The 12,496-nt window shown below is 32.4% G+C and overlaps 1 non-coding gene across 1 annotated transcript; it reads left to right on the top strand.

The window, feature by feature from the left end:
• Positions 1 to 3,306: 3,306 nt before the first annotated feature.
• LOC126007877 (small nucleolar RNA SNORA51) lies at positions 3,307 to 3,439 on the top strand. Its single transcript, XR_007495353.1, has one exon. It is a non-coding gene; the product is annotated as a small nucleolar RNA SNORA51 (small nucleolar RNA).
• The last annotated feature ends 9,057 nt before the right edge of the window (positions 3,440 to 12,496 follow it).

The following is a 12,496-nucleotide window of genomic DNA, read 5'->3' as shown; positions in this document are numbered from 1 at the left end:
TTTAATTGAGCTTCTCTTGGGCCTAGGGAGTGAATGGGAGATTCCTAAATGGTGTCCAGTTTACCCTGGTATCATTTCCGGTGATACTCAGTCAACAGGGGCAGTGATTCAGTGTTAGATTCTGAATATGCAGGCCACTTAGGTCCTATGACTTCAGGGACCACTAGGGTCACCTCTGAAGTACATGTAGGACTCAAGAACTACATCTTGCGACAATCATAACTTGTGTCCTGAGGATAGAAACTGTGGGCAGCAAGACTTGAGCTAATCAGTCTCCTTGGCCCAATAGTTTCATTTTAAAGAATCCTGTGAAAGTAAATGTGCCTGAGGGAGACTTATTTTATTAGAAGTTATAAACTTTTGGTCTGGGTTTCTAAGACACAATTATTGACCTAACAAGTACATAGTAAGTGTTAAGTATTAGGTACATATATCAGTTGAAATATGTACCACTGAATGTATCACTTGGATTTTTTAATCCTTCCTTTCTTACATTCACATGCTTATGTGGGAAAATTATGGACCACTGGATATACCTACCTCCCCAAAATGCTACTAGCAATTAATCTTTCATTGTTTTTGCTGAGAAAGAGATGATGTGATCTCAGGGGATTTTGATGTTTGGATTTAGATAAGAATAAAGAACTCACCATTTTATTGTTTTACTAAAAACAATAAAAACAGAGCATTGTTATATACAAACAATGAAGTTGAGGAGAGAGAGATTAAAAATACAATTCCATTTAAGATAGTATCAAAAAATATCAAATACCTAGGAATCAACCTTACAAGAGAAGTGAAAGATCTATACCAGGGAAACTTCAAAACACTTCAGAAAGAAATTGAAGACGATCTAAAGAAATGGAAGAACATCCCATCCTCATGGATAGGTAGAATTAACATAGTCAAAATGACTATTTTACCCAAACTGCTATATAGATTTAATGCAATCTCTATCCAAATCCAGACACAATTCTTTAAAGAAAAGAACAATCAATTATAAAATTCATTTGGAACCATAAAAGACACAGGATAGCTAAACACATTCTGAAAAATGAGAAGTTGGGAGGTATCTCCTTACCTAACTTGAAACTATACTATAAAGCCATAGTAATAAAAACAGCATGGTACTGGAACAGAGACAGGACCTCAGACCAGTGGATTAGAACAGAATTCCCAGACATAAACCCCCAGATATATAGCCAACTAATATTTGATAAAAGAGGCAAGAATATGAAATGGAACAAAGAAAGCCTATTCAACAAATGGTGTTGGTACAACTGGAAACTCATATGCACGAAAGTGAAAATCGACCCATATCTCACTCCTTATACAAAAGTCAACTCAAAATGGATCAAAGATCTGGAAATCAGACCTGAATCTATAAAGTTTATCGAGAATAAAATAGGCAGAACACTCGAAGACCTTTATATCAAAAGGGTCTTTGAGAATGGAGCACCAATGGCAAAAACGTTAGTATCAACTATAAACAAATGGGACTATATCAAACTAAAAAGCTTCTGCATGGCAAAAGAAACCCTACTTAATGCAAGAAGACAGCTAACAGAATGGGAAAAAATCTTTTCACTTGATATATCAGATAAAGGGCTGATATCTAGAACATACAAAGCGCTCAGAAACCTGAGCCCTTCAAAACCAAACGAAGCCATAAAAAAATGGGGAGACGAAATGAATAGACATTTCTCTGAGGAAGAGAGAAGGATGGCCAACAAACACATGAAAACATGCTCACCTTCGCTCATCATCAGGGAGATCCAAATCAAGACAACAATGAGATACCACCTCACACCAGTGAGGTTGGCTCACATCAAAAATAATGGGAACAACCTTTGTTGGAGAGGATGTGGTATGAAAGGAACTCTCATTCATTGCTGGTGGGAATGCCCCTTGGTCCAACATCTATGGAGAAAAGTCTGGAGAGTGCTCAAAGAACTTAGAATTGAGCTGCCATTTGACCCAGCAATTGCTCTCCTAGGCATATATCCCCAAGATGGAAGGACATTCATTCCAAAATACGTATGCACCCCACTATTTATTGCAGCACTCAGTATAATAGCCAAATCTTGGAACCAACCTCGATGTCCAACAACAGATGAATGGATCATTAAGATGTGGTACATATATACAATGGAATATTACATGGCAGTTAGAAATGATACAATCACAGACTTTGCAGCAACGTGGATGGACCTAGATCATGTTATGTTAAACGAAGTAAGTCAGAAGACAAAAGAAAAACACAGAATGGTAGCACTATTCTGAAACACCTAGAACACATAAAAAACAAAAAAATGACATTGAAGAAGCATAACTGCTAGAACCACAAAGAAAGACTTCATAAACTCCATTCCCTGATCTGCACAGCCACCAAGATCTTTAGAAACAGGTCTGATTTTACCATCCAAGATAAAGTAGAAGTCTTCCACATACCACGAAAGAGCAAGAGGAGAATAAATGATCTATTTTTTTGACGTCTTTATTTTGGTGTGGAGATTACGGTTGGTGTCTCCAATATTATTTTATTTTATTTTGTTTTGTCTTTCTCTTTCTTTTTTGCACTTGAGTATGACTTGATTTCAGAACCGAGATTATTGTGTGGTGCCTGTCTTTATTGCTGTGGTGCTTATCGGTTATTTAATTCGATATTTTTTTTGTGTGTGTGTATTGTTGTGGTATTTTAATTACTTTTTTCACATCCTCTCTCAAACTGAGGTTGGAAGCCTCTAGACAGGACTCTGCCTATTTTCAGCATATTTGATTTTTGATTGAGAAGAGGACATATTAGGTGATGGGTATTCCCCTGATTCAATGTGAATATGTACCCAAAATACTACAGTGAAAGATATGTAAGCCATTATGAAAAAAAAATTGTGTTTTTTAATCAGAAATTTTCTTTGACTTACATGTATTATTATTATATCAATTATATTATATGTTATGTTATGTCACTATATTATGTTATATTAGTTTACCTCATTATGTTAATCAATTTTGTCCTTTAAATGAATTCTTTTTTTTTTTTTTTTTTTTGTGGTTTTTGGGTCACACCCGGCAGTGCTCAGGGGTTATTCCTGGCTCCAGGCTCAGAAATTGCTCCTGGCAGGCACGGGAGGACCATATATGGGACGCCGGGATTCGAACCGATGACCTCCTGCATGAGAGGCAAACGCCTTACCTCCATGCTATCTCTCCGGCCCTTTAAATGAATTCTTACTTTAAAAAAAAAACAACTTTAGTTTGCTCTGAAGAAAAAAAATAAAATAAAATAAATAAAAGATAAGATAAGGCCTCCCAAATCTTACCACAGGCTGTGTTCTTTACACTGGCTGTATAGAAAGAGGAGGTACAGTAAAGGCACCCCATATACACCTCAACACAGGCCCCTTGCCGGGTATGTATTGTGAATTGGGGGACAAAAAAAAAAAAAACAGAGCAAACATTTAACAGGCTACCAAGTTAATACACAACTATAGGTCGCATTTTGGTATGTAAATAATAAAGTAGAAAGTAAAATTAAAAAGATAGCTGTTTTCAAAATATTCCAATAACATCAAATACTTAAGAATCAACGTAACAATGGGGGAAAGAGATATAAAGAGAGAACTCTAAGACACTATTGAAAAAATAGAGAACACAGCAAATAAAAAATAGTTTTTATAGTTTTAAGAATAAAAATAGTCAAAAATGACTTTTCCAAAGCATTATACAGATTCAGAGCAATACTGATTAAGAGGCTGAAGCAGCAGGTATAGCCCTCCATGAAATTGAACCAGGTTATATCCCTGTCATCACATATGATTTATACACATACCAAGGGTGATTGTGAGCTCAGAGCTAGTAATCCCAGAGTGCTTCCAGGTCTGACCTCCCTCGAAACAAAAAATAAATAAACATAACCATAACAATACTTATAAAAGTTCAATTATTTTCAAGATTTTGGACAAGCTTTACTAAAATTTATTCTTGATATTATCCCCACTACACAAACATTAATTTGAAAGGATATGTATTCATTGAAGTGCTTAATACAATATCCAAGATACAGAAACAACTCAACTGCACAACTTCAAATATATCAAAAAGTTATAGTGTGTATACACACAGTGGAATACTCTGCAGCTGTTAAAAAAAGAGAAGAATGCATACAATTTACTGATAAGTGGATAGAATTAGAGATCATCATGCTTTTGACGTTAGTCAGAAGGAAAGAGACAGATGCCAAATAATTTCTCTTGGATGTGGAATTTAAAAATATATAGTAAAGGAATGACAAATGGTCAAAGGCAGCAGAAATGGAAAGTTGACCCAAAGACTCAAATTTTTCTAGAGGTGAGGGTGAAAGGAGTGGATGCTAAGAGCCTTTGAGATACTGGTACAACGAAGTAATTGCTCTAGTGTGTGGTATTGCAGAAAACTATCATTAACAGAATTATAAATAACAGTACTTCATTAAAGAATGAGGGGGAAGATAACATAACCAGCACAATTACAAATATTTGACATTGGAACACAGAATTAATTATCAAAGGACCAAGTAATAGGAGAGAGGGGAAAGAAAAGCAGTCTAGATGATAATTATGGGACAGAGTAGAAAGTGACAGACACTTCACTGTAGGTAATTGAGATAAGTTTGTATATCAACTGCCATAAATTTAACATTACTGTAAACTATAACTTAAACTATAATATTTTAAATTACATTTAAAAGCAATTAAAAACATTAAAAGCTAATTAGAACTTAGTTATAAAATTAACAGTGCTGCTGTTACCCTTGCTGGATTCCTCCTGCTGGATGGTAGCTGCTGAATTACACGAGAAAAGGTTTACTGGACTTCCAGCTCCTGTTGCCACCTGCCATCTCTCCTACTGGTCCAGGCCTGACATCCTGTGCCTGCCAGGAAGAATTCCTAAGTAACCCTAAGCACAGTCCACTGTGGACCCAAACAACAAATGAAAAAAATAGGGTAGTGATTTGTAGAATATTTATTATAGTAAAGTCTTTGAGAAAAACCTTAGAGATAAAGACAAACATCATAATAATACATAACATTTTATATGTTGTGAATAAAACAGTAAAATTTGTAATTTAGTGTGTATGAGACACAGTCTATGTAATGAGCCATAAATATGCTTATTATAATAACAAATGACGCTATATGTACTACACATTTCTCTCTCTCTCTCTCTCTTTTGATTTTTTGGGCCACACCCGTTTGATGCTCAGGGGTTACTCCTGGCAAAGCGCTCAGAAATTGCCCCTGGCTTGGGGGACCATATGGGACGCCAGGAGATCGAACCACAATCCTTCCTTGGCTAGCGCTTGCAAGTCCTTACCTCTAACGCCACCTCACCAGCCCCATTTCAAGTGAATTGATATTACCTATTCCAAGTTGTTAAAGAATGAAGTCACCAATTTCAAAAGTGGCAGGGTGCAGTTTCTAATCTAGTAATAATATTATAAAGTAAAATAAAGGTAAAAATCAGAAGGTAAATGAGAATTTTGCCAATTTAAATAAATAAAAATGATCTTTCTTAAATTGTTTATATCTGTCTAATCAAAAATTGCATTGCTTATTAAATTATGGTATTTTTATGTGCTGAGTATAAGCTAGAAAGTTTTATATAAAGGAATAAAACAGTGAAAACTCAAGGAATTTGATAATTTTATAATCAGAAGTTTTATTAGTTAATCATTCATTAATCAGTAAAATATTATTTAGTACATCTTTTCAAATAATAAAGCAATTTAAAAAAGTAGAATTTGATGAATAACAATTTTTTAGTATATGAGTCAAAGTTAATAATTGCCTTGTTAAAAGCTTTGAAGAAAGAAAATTTGTTAATGAGTTCCTAAAACTCAATGGCAAATTAAACCAACTAAAATTTTTGTATTAAATTTTATTTTCATGCTTAACTCAAAGTAAAAGAAAATAATATTGTAAGGTTTTTTAAAGACATTCTTACAGATTAATGTAAAATTATCTTTTCAAAACTCAAGTAATTTTAATTCTATGTTATATACATAGAATTAACATTATGTTTTTGGTACCTCTTTAAAGGATTCAGTTTGGGATGGGAACTAATCTGTGGTGAAGGGTTGGGGACAGACTGGGACTGGTGGGAGTATGTTTGGGAATATTTTATCCCTAAAAACCCATAAGATAGGACTTTGTAAATCATAGGTGTTTAATTAAGAGTTAAATAAATGAACAAATAGAGATTGTAACTATTGTACAGGAGGTTAGGTATTGCTTTGCATGCCTCAGAATCTGGTTAGATTTTCTAGCATAACATATGATCCCTTGAACTCTGGTAGTGTGATTCTTGAACACAAAACTGGGAGTAAGTCCTGAGGAAACTAGATTTGTTTTGCCCCTAAAAAACCACCATCAACAAGAAATTTGATGGCTGGAGAGATAGTGCAGCAAGTGCCATGTTTGCCTTACAGGCATTTGACTAAGGTTAGACTGTTGGCAATGTATATGGTCCTCTGAGATCTTCCAATTGTGATCCATAGGTGTAAGCAAAACCCTTAGCACTGCCCAGTATGGCCCATAAAACAAGCAAAAAACAGTTTTAGTGGTCTAATTAGTCCAATGAACTATTTATTTTTCAATGTATTTTATATTTAATATAAATTAAATTTATATTATAAATGCAATTTTACTCTTTAAAATAAACTTTTGACTTACAGTTATACTTTTCTTAATAAAACTATATTTATGATTTAAAATGATCATATTTTGATGATATTTTGATATTTAAAGCCAGAAGGGCAATAAAAATAAGAAAATAAAACAAGAAAAATAATAAAAAGGTTTCTGTCTGCTTTTCTTAAGAATCACATAGCACATACCTCCCTAGCATGCAAGTATTAAACAGAGCTAGAAGTTTACAGTTTTTATTCAACTTTTGGTAGTATTGACATTCTGTAATTTTTAAAAAGGCAAAATAATAAAGAATATTCTTTTAAAATCCAAGGCTAGATTACATTTTGCTGAAGTGATTATTATAAATACATATTGTTTTGCTTTTCTAGCTAGGTTAAATTTCTCTCTTTGTAATGAGAAGACAAATGAATTTTACAGTATCCAAGTTCCTGTCAATGGAGGGATTAGTTATAGTATTTAAAGTGCTTTTATTCTCTCCCCACCCCACAGCTATTGGTAGCTTTTTTTCTTCTTTATTTTTGTAAATTATAGACATTATTTTTCAGAATGTTAAATTAATTTATGGGTATTGATGAAGATGACTTCCAAAATATTTATAGGATCAGACATTTTTCTATCAACTGACACTAATTTGGTTAACCACTATTTAAAATTTGGGAGCAGAGCATTATAAATTCAAATGTCTTTAGCTATTTGTTAGTCATTTGCATGTTATTTCAGTGTCATTTTAGGTGTTCATGCTTATCTCTTTCTGAAGTGGATAGAAATTATATTCTCTTATTTGTATCTCCAGAACATATCACCTCACAGTGAAAGACATGTTGGTGATATCTTGATGACAGCAAGAAGTGCCTGTGTTAGTGATAACAGCTAATGTTCCTATTCCTTGACCCTACCATTTATCTTCTGGGTGCCACCTCTCATACCTTCTACAAGCTCACGAGGCAAATTTTAAAATGAATATTTTGTCAACCATTTCATGTGCTGAGAACATCCAGACTGCCACACTTATCAACTACAGAAAATGACACTTGTAGTAGTCCAAGAGTCACCTCTATTCTGGCTCAGTGGTGACCAATGACAGACTAAACCATGTGAGAGAAATGTTGCTTGTCCTGGGAAGATACACATTTTCTAAAGAAAGAAAACTATTTTGTAACTTCTGGATGTGACAACCTTTCTTGTTCACACTCAGAAAACACATTAGCTGGAAATACTTCTGATTGCCATTTTGCTATTCTTTTTCCAGGAATTCTAGCACTGATGCTATTTTTAGTATTGACAAATCTGGTGACAGAAATTAGGAATTTAGACCAGGGTAGGTGTTATGATTTCTGAGTGTGTGGTGACATTGTCAGAACCATTATTGTCATAACCAACTCTGTTGTTGTTAAGTTTTAATAAGTTATTTTCTGAATATATTAAAAATAGCTAAACGTTTAGGTTGAATTAGCTTTCAAAAGGAAGTCACTACTCATATCATTTAATACTTGAATTGAAAACTTTTATTGTAAATCAGTCAAATTTGGTAATCTTCAGACATCTCTGTCAAATGCAAACAAACTTATAGGAAATTATTCTGTCTCTCAGATACAATTGATGCCCTTATCCTTAGTTTTTTTTTCCACCAAAATGTGGTGTATGTTCCTTGTAGAAGAGAATCCAACAAAGAGACCACAAGTGGCAGTACAAAATTATCATAATAATGAAACAGATGTATAATTCAACAAGGCAAAATAATGGTGATTTTGTATGGCTCAAATTTTAAATTTTTTTAGAGTTTAATACAGGAAGAAAAATTTAGAGAAGTTTCTTAGTCAGTTAATACGATTCTTGTTTATATAAAGAGAAATTCCTCAAGATAAATATTCAGATATTTAGATAAATAATAATTAAATGCAGTTATTGTTTTAAATGATGGAATTTACTAAATTATCCACTTCTTATTAATGTCCAGGAAATTATTTTAGTAAGACATGCAGTTATTACAACAATCTGGTGGCATTATTGCTATTAGTTAATTTCCTTAACATTAAGATAGGTATGAAAATTATAATAAACATTTTTCAGGTATTTTGCAGAAACTTAATAGTTAGTTCTCATAATATGTTTGCAATGATGCAATAAGTTATAAGTATTGTTACTTATAATTACCAATAATCAGCTGAAATTATAGAAGGAACTTAATTATAATTGAAGAGTCTTGTTTTTAGATAAAGATTTCCATGTACAAGTAAGTGTTTTAAAAGAACAGCACTATTTTTTAAAAGTCTGTATTAAACAAAGTTCATATGCATATTAGGTGATAGCATTGTCAAAGAAGCATTTCACATAAATTCCAATAAATAGTAAGTATATTTCATCAGCCTGTATATATTTATTCTTGTGCTAGTTTATAGATCAACAATGAAATAAGCCATTTTAGAGAATAAAAATATGGTTTCAGACAATATTATTGACTTTGTGATTGTGCTACTCTAGTCCCAACCAAACCTTTGGTGTCTGCAATTTTGACATACTACTTCTGGTCACTAGAGAAAAAAAAGATGCAGGAATTATATGAGGCTCAAGAAATACAGCCAAGTTTTCATTTGAGTGGGGTGAAAGAGAAGTTATCATACTCCACTAACAGGATGTAATACTCTAGATATCAGTGTTCATTGTCAGATGACTGCTAAAAATACAAGAAGATGGAATCCAAATACCCTACAGAATTTTTAGAGCACTGAGCCACTTCCATTCCTTTCTCCATTGAAAATTAATTGTATACATCTAGGACACAAGATAGTCTCAAGAAAAACAGTACCATTTCTTACCATTTTTATTGGTGAATTAGAAGTAGGCTGTCCCTGGAGAGAGGCAGATTACTACACAAACATGCTTTAACTACCTCCTTGTTTTTGCTATAACCCTGATTAGAAAATTATTTACTATAGTATTGAACACTGCTAGAAAATAAAAAATAGACAACTCAAAAAACTAGTTTCATTTTAGAAAAAAATATTTTTTCATATGGCACTCAATGCTCCCTACAATCTTTTATACTGTTTTATTTCATTAAAGAATTGTGGTTTACAAAGTTATTGGTAGTTGAGTTTTAGGCATATAACATATCAACACTAATTCCATCACCAAAGGCAACTCCCATCACCAGTGTTCCTGTATTCCAGCACCAACCTTCCCCCACTCCATCTGCCATCTTGCAAAATTCAATCAATGTTTGCCGCTTAGATCTCAGATGCTTCTGATGTATTGTTACTATACCACTCTTCCACAATACCAAGATAACTGAAACACCACTCATGCTCCCCCATTAGTTTATTTTCTCATCTTTTAGCCATTATTTCTTTTCTTTTCTGTTCTTCACAATAAGCTCTAGGGATATAGGTGATTTAAGCATCCCCTCTTTAATACCTTACTCTTCCTCATCCATATATTCTATACATCATAGATAAGAAAAATCACCCTGTGTTTGTCTTTTTTCAGACTTACTTTACTCAGCATATTTTCTACTTCTAACCATATTGCAACAAGTTACATAATTTCATCATTTTTACAGCTGCACAGCATCCCATTATTTATATGCACCACATTTTTATAATTTATTAATCTAATAATCATCTTGTACACAAAGGTGATTCTGTATTTTTGCTATTGTACTGAGTGCAGCCATAATAATGATGTGCTAACATCCTTTTCAATGAATGTTTTTAATTCCTAGAATCTTCCTACAATTTTATGAAATTTCTCTGGAGTGTTTATTTTCCTATTATCTAATACAAGTACTTCATGTTTTGTCCCATCCTTCTTGTCTATTCCTCATTACTTCCATGTGTATGTCCCAATAAAAATTGAAGTACTCGGCTAGAATTGCTGTAAATCCTCCCCCAAATAAGGAGCATCACTGTATCCGCCTAACTCTGACCTTCTCTACCAACTTGGCTGCTCATGATGTTTTCCTTCTACAGGGATTATAACTTAGATTTTTTTCCTGTTTTAAATACAACATCATTGAGATCCTTTACATTAAACCATCTCATCATAATTGTTAATTGTTATGTTTTTGAACCTCACAGCTTCAAATTTATTAATTTTTTCTTCACATAGAAATTCATTAAAGGATTTATTTCTGCTTTTTCTGCTTATTCACTTCTCAGACTACTCCACTAAAACTCTTGTTTATCCTCCCTAAAAAAGGCCCTTTGAAGGTCAAGAGAAACTTTTATATTGTCAAATTCATTACTTTATGTCTTCCTACATCAGTTAATAGAAAAAGTCACATTGTCACCTCTCTATATTTTCTTTATTTTTCTTCTACTTCTGTATCCTCATCATCTCAGTTTTCTTTGTAAGTTTAACTTTTTCTGCTCTTTCTTTCAATACTAATATGCTCAGTTTTCAATTTATATAAAATTTAATTTCACATAAGTTTCATATAAATTTCAATTTATATATTTATACTAATGTGCTCAGTTTTTTCTATTTGTAGGTAATCAAAATAATTACTTTATATTAATTAAAATCATTACAAAATTACTTTTTCGAATGTCATTTTATAGTCCTTTAAATGCTTTTATAAAAATATTTTTATTGTGACCAAAGTGAATTACAAATCGTTCACAGTGATATTTAAGGTACATAGTGACATTGAATCAGGGCCATTTCCACCTCTAGTGTTGTCCTCCCTCCACCCCTGTTCCAGCATGCATCCCATATCTCCCAACTTTGTTTCCCAGACTGCTAGCGTCACTGTGTGTATAGCTTATTGTAGATTGGGTACATTGCAAAATTCTTAATTTTCAAGTGATCAAATTTATGGGTTTATAAGAAATTAGCCCTCATAATTATATTTCTTAATATAGGCCATGGCATACCTTTGGTATAATATACAGAATTGTGGACTTGTTATATCTACTTGGTATGTCAAACTTTCAATGTATTAAATTAAAATTAAATTAAATTAAAATTATATATTATATTATACTAAAATTTATATTAAAATTGAAATTCTTAATGTATTTTCTCTTCCCCTAGTTCCCCCTATTTTTAGGTATATAGTTATTTATTTGATATAACATTAGTTTACAAGAATATATATATTATATATTTTAGGGAGTACACACATTTATATATAGTATCAAAAGGTTCTTTGGATCCCAAAACACATTTGCCAGTCATCATGGGAACAATGTCCTTAATATTGCTTTGAATTTATAAGTGTTTCACAGTTGTGGCAAGAATTGCTCAAAGCATAAAATTTAAAAATTGGTTTTATCTTGAGTACATAAAACCTTAGGTAATATATTTACTTGTCTTCTGCATTTCCACATGGCAGAAAACCACTGTAATAAAATGTACCTTTTCTTTTTTCTGATCAATGTCCAACAATTGTATAGCAAGTAACATTTCTCTTTCTTAAAAAAGAAAATTCTCAGCAAGAATAAACCATAAATTAAAAACGTATTTGAAATATAATGTGACGATATGATTAAAAAATCTAAAATACAAAACTATTAAATACTAAATTATTAAAGCCACTTCAATATTTTAAAATGTTTAACTTTGGACATTGTCTATGAACTTACCATTTTAATAAAAATGATTCCATTTCCTTATCTGAGGCTCTGTGTAAACTTAAAGAGTATTTTCTGAACATATTTATTGCATTTAACAAGCCAAAAATAGAGCTTACTGTTGCGATAAAGTCACATAAAAACCATTTGAAGCCTTAAAAATGATACCTGTTTCTTATACTCATCTACTTTGTTTTCATGGTATTTGCTTAAAGTCTTCTAGAAGAAATG

This window comes from Suncus etruscus, chromosome 4 (genome assembly GCF_024139225.1).
Source record: "Suncus etruscus isolate mSunEtr1 chromosome 4, mSunEtr1.pri.cur, whole genome shotgun sequence".
Classification (NCBI taxonomy): Eukaryota; Metazoa; Chordata; class Mammalia; order Eulipotyphla; family Soricidae; genus Suncus; species Suncus etruscus.
Note: the sequence above shows the minus strand (reverse complement) of the source record. Positions and strands in the feature narration are given on the sequence as shown.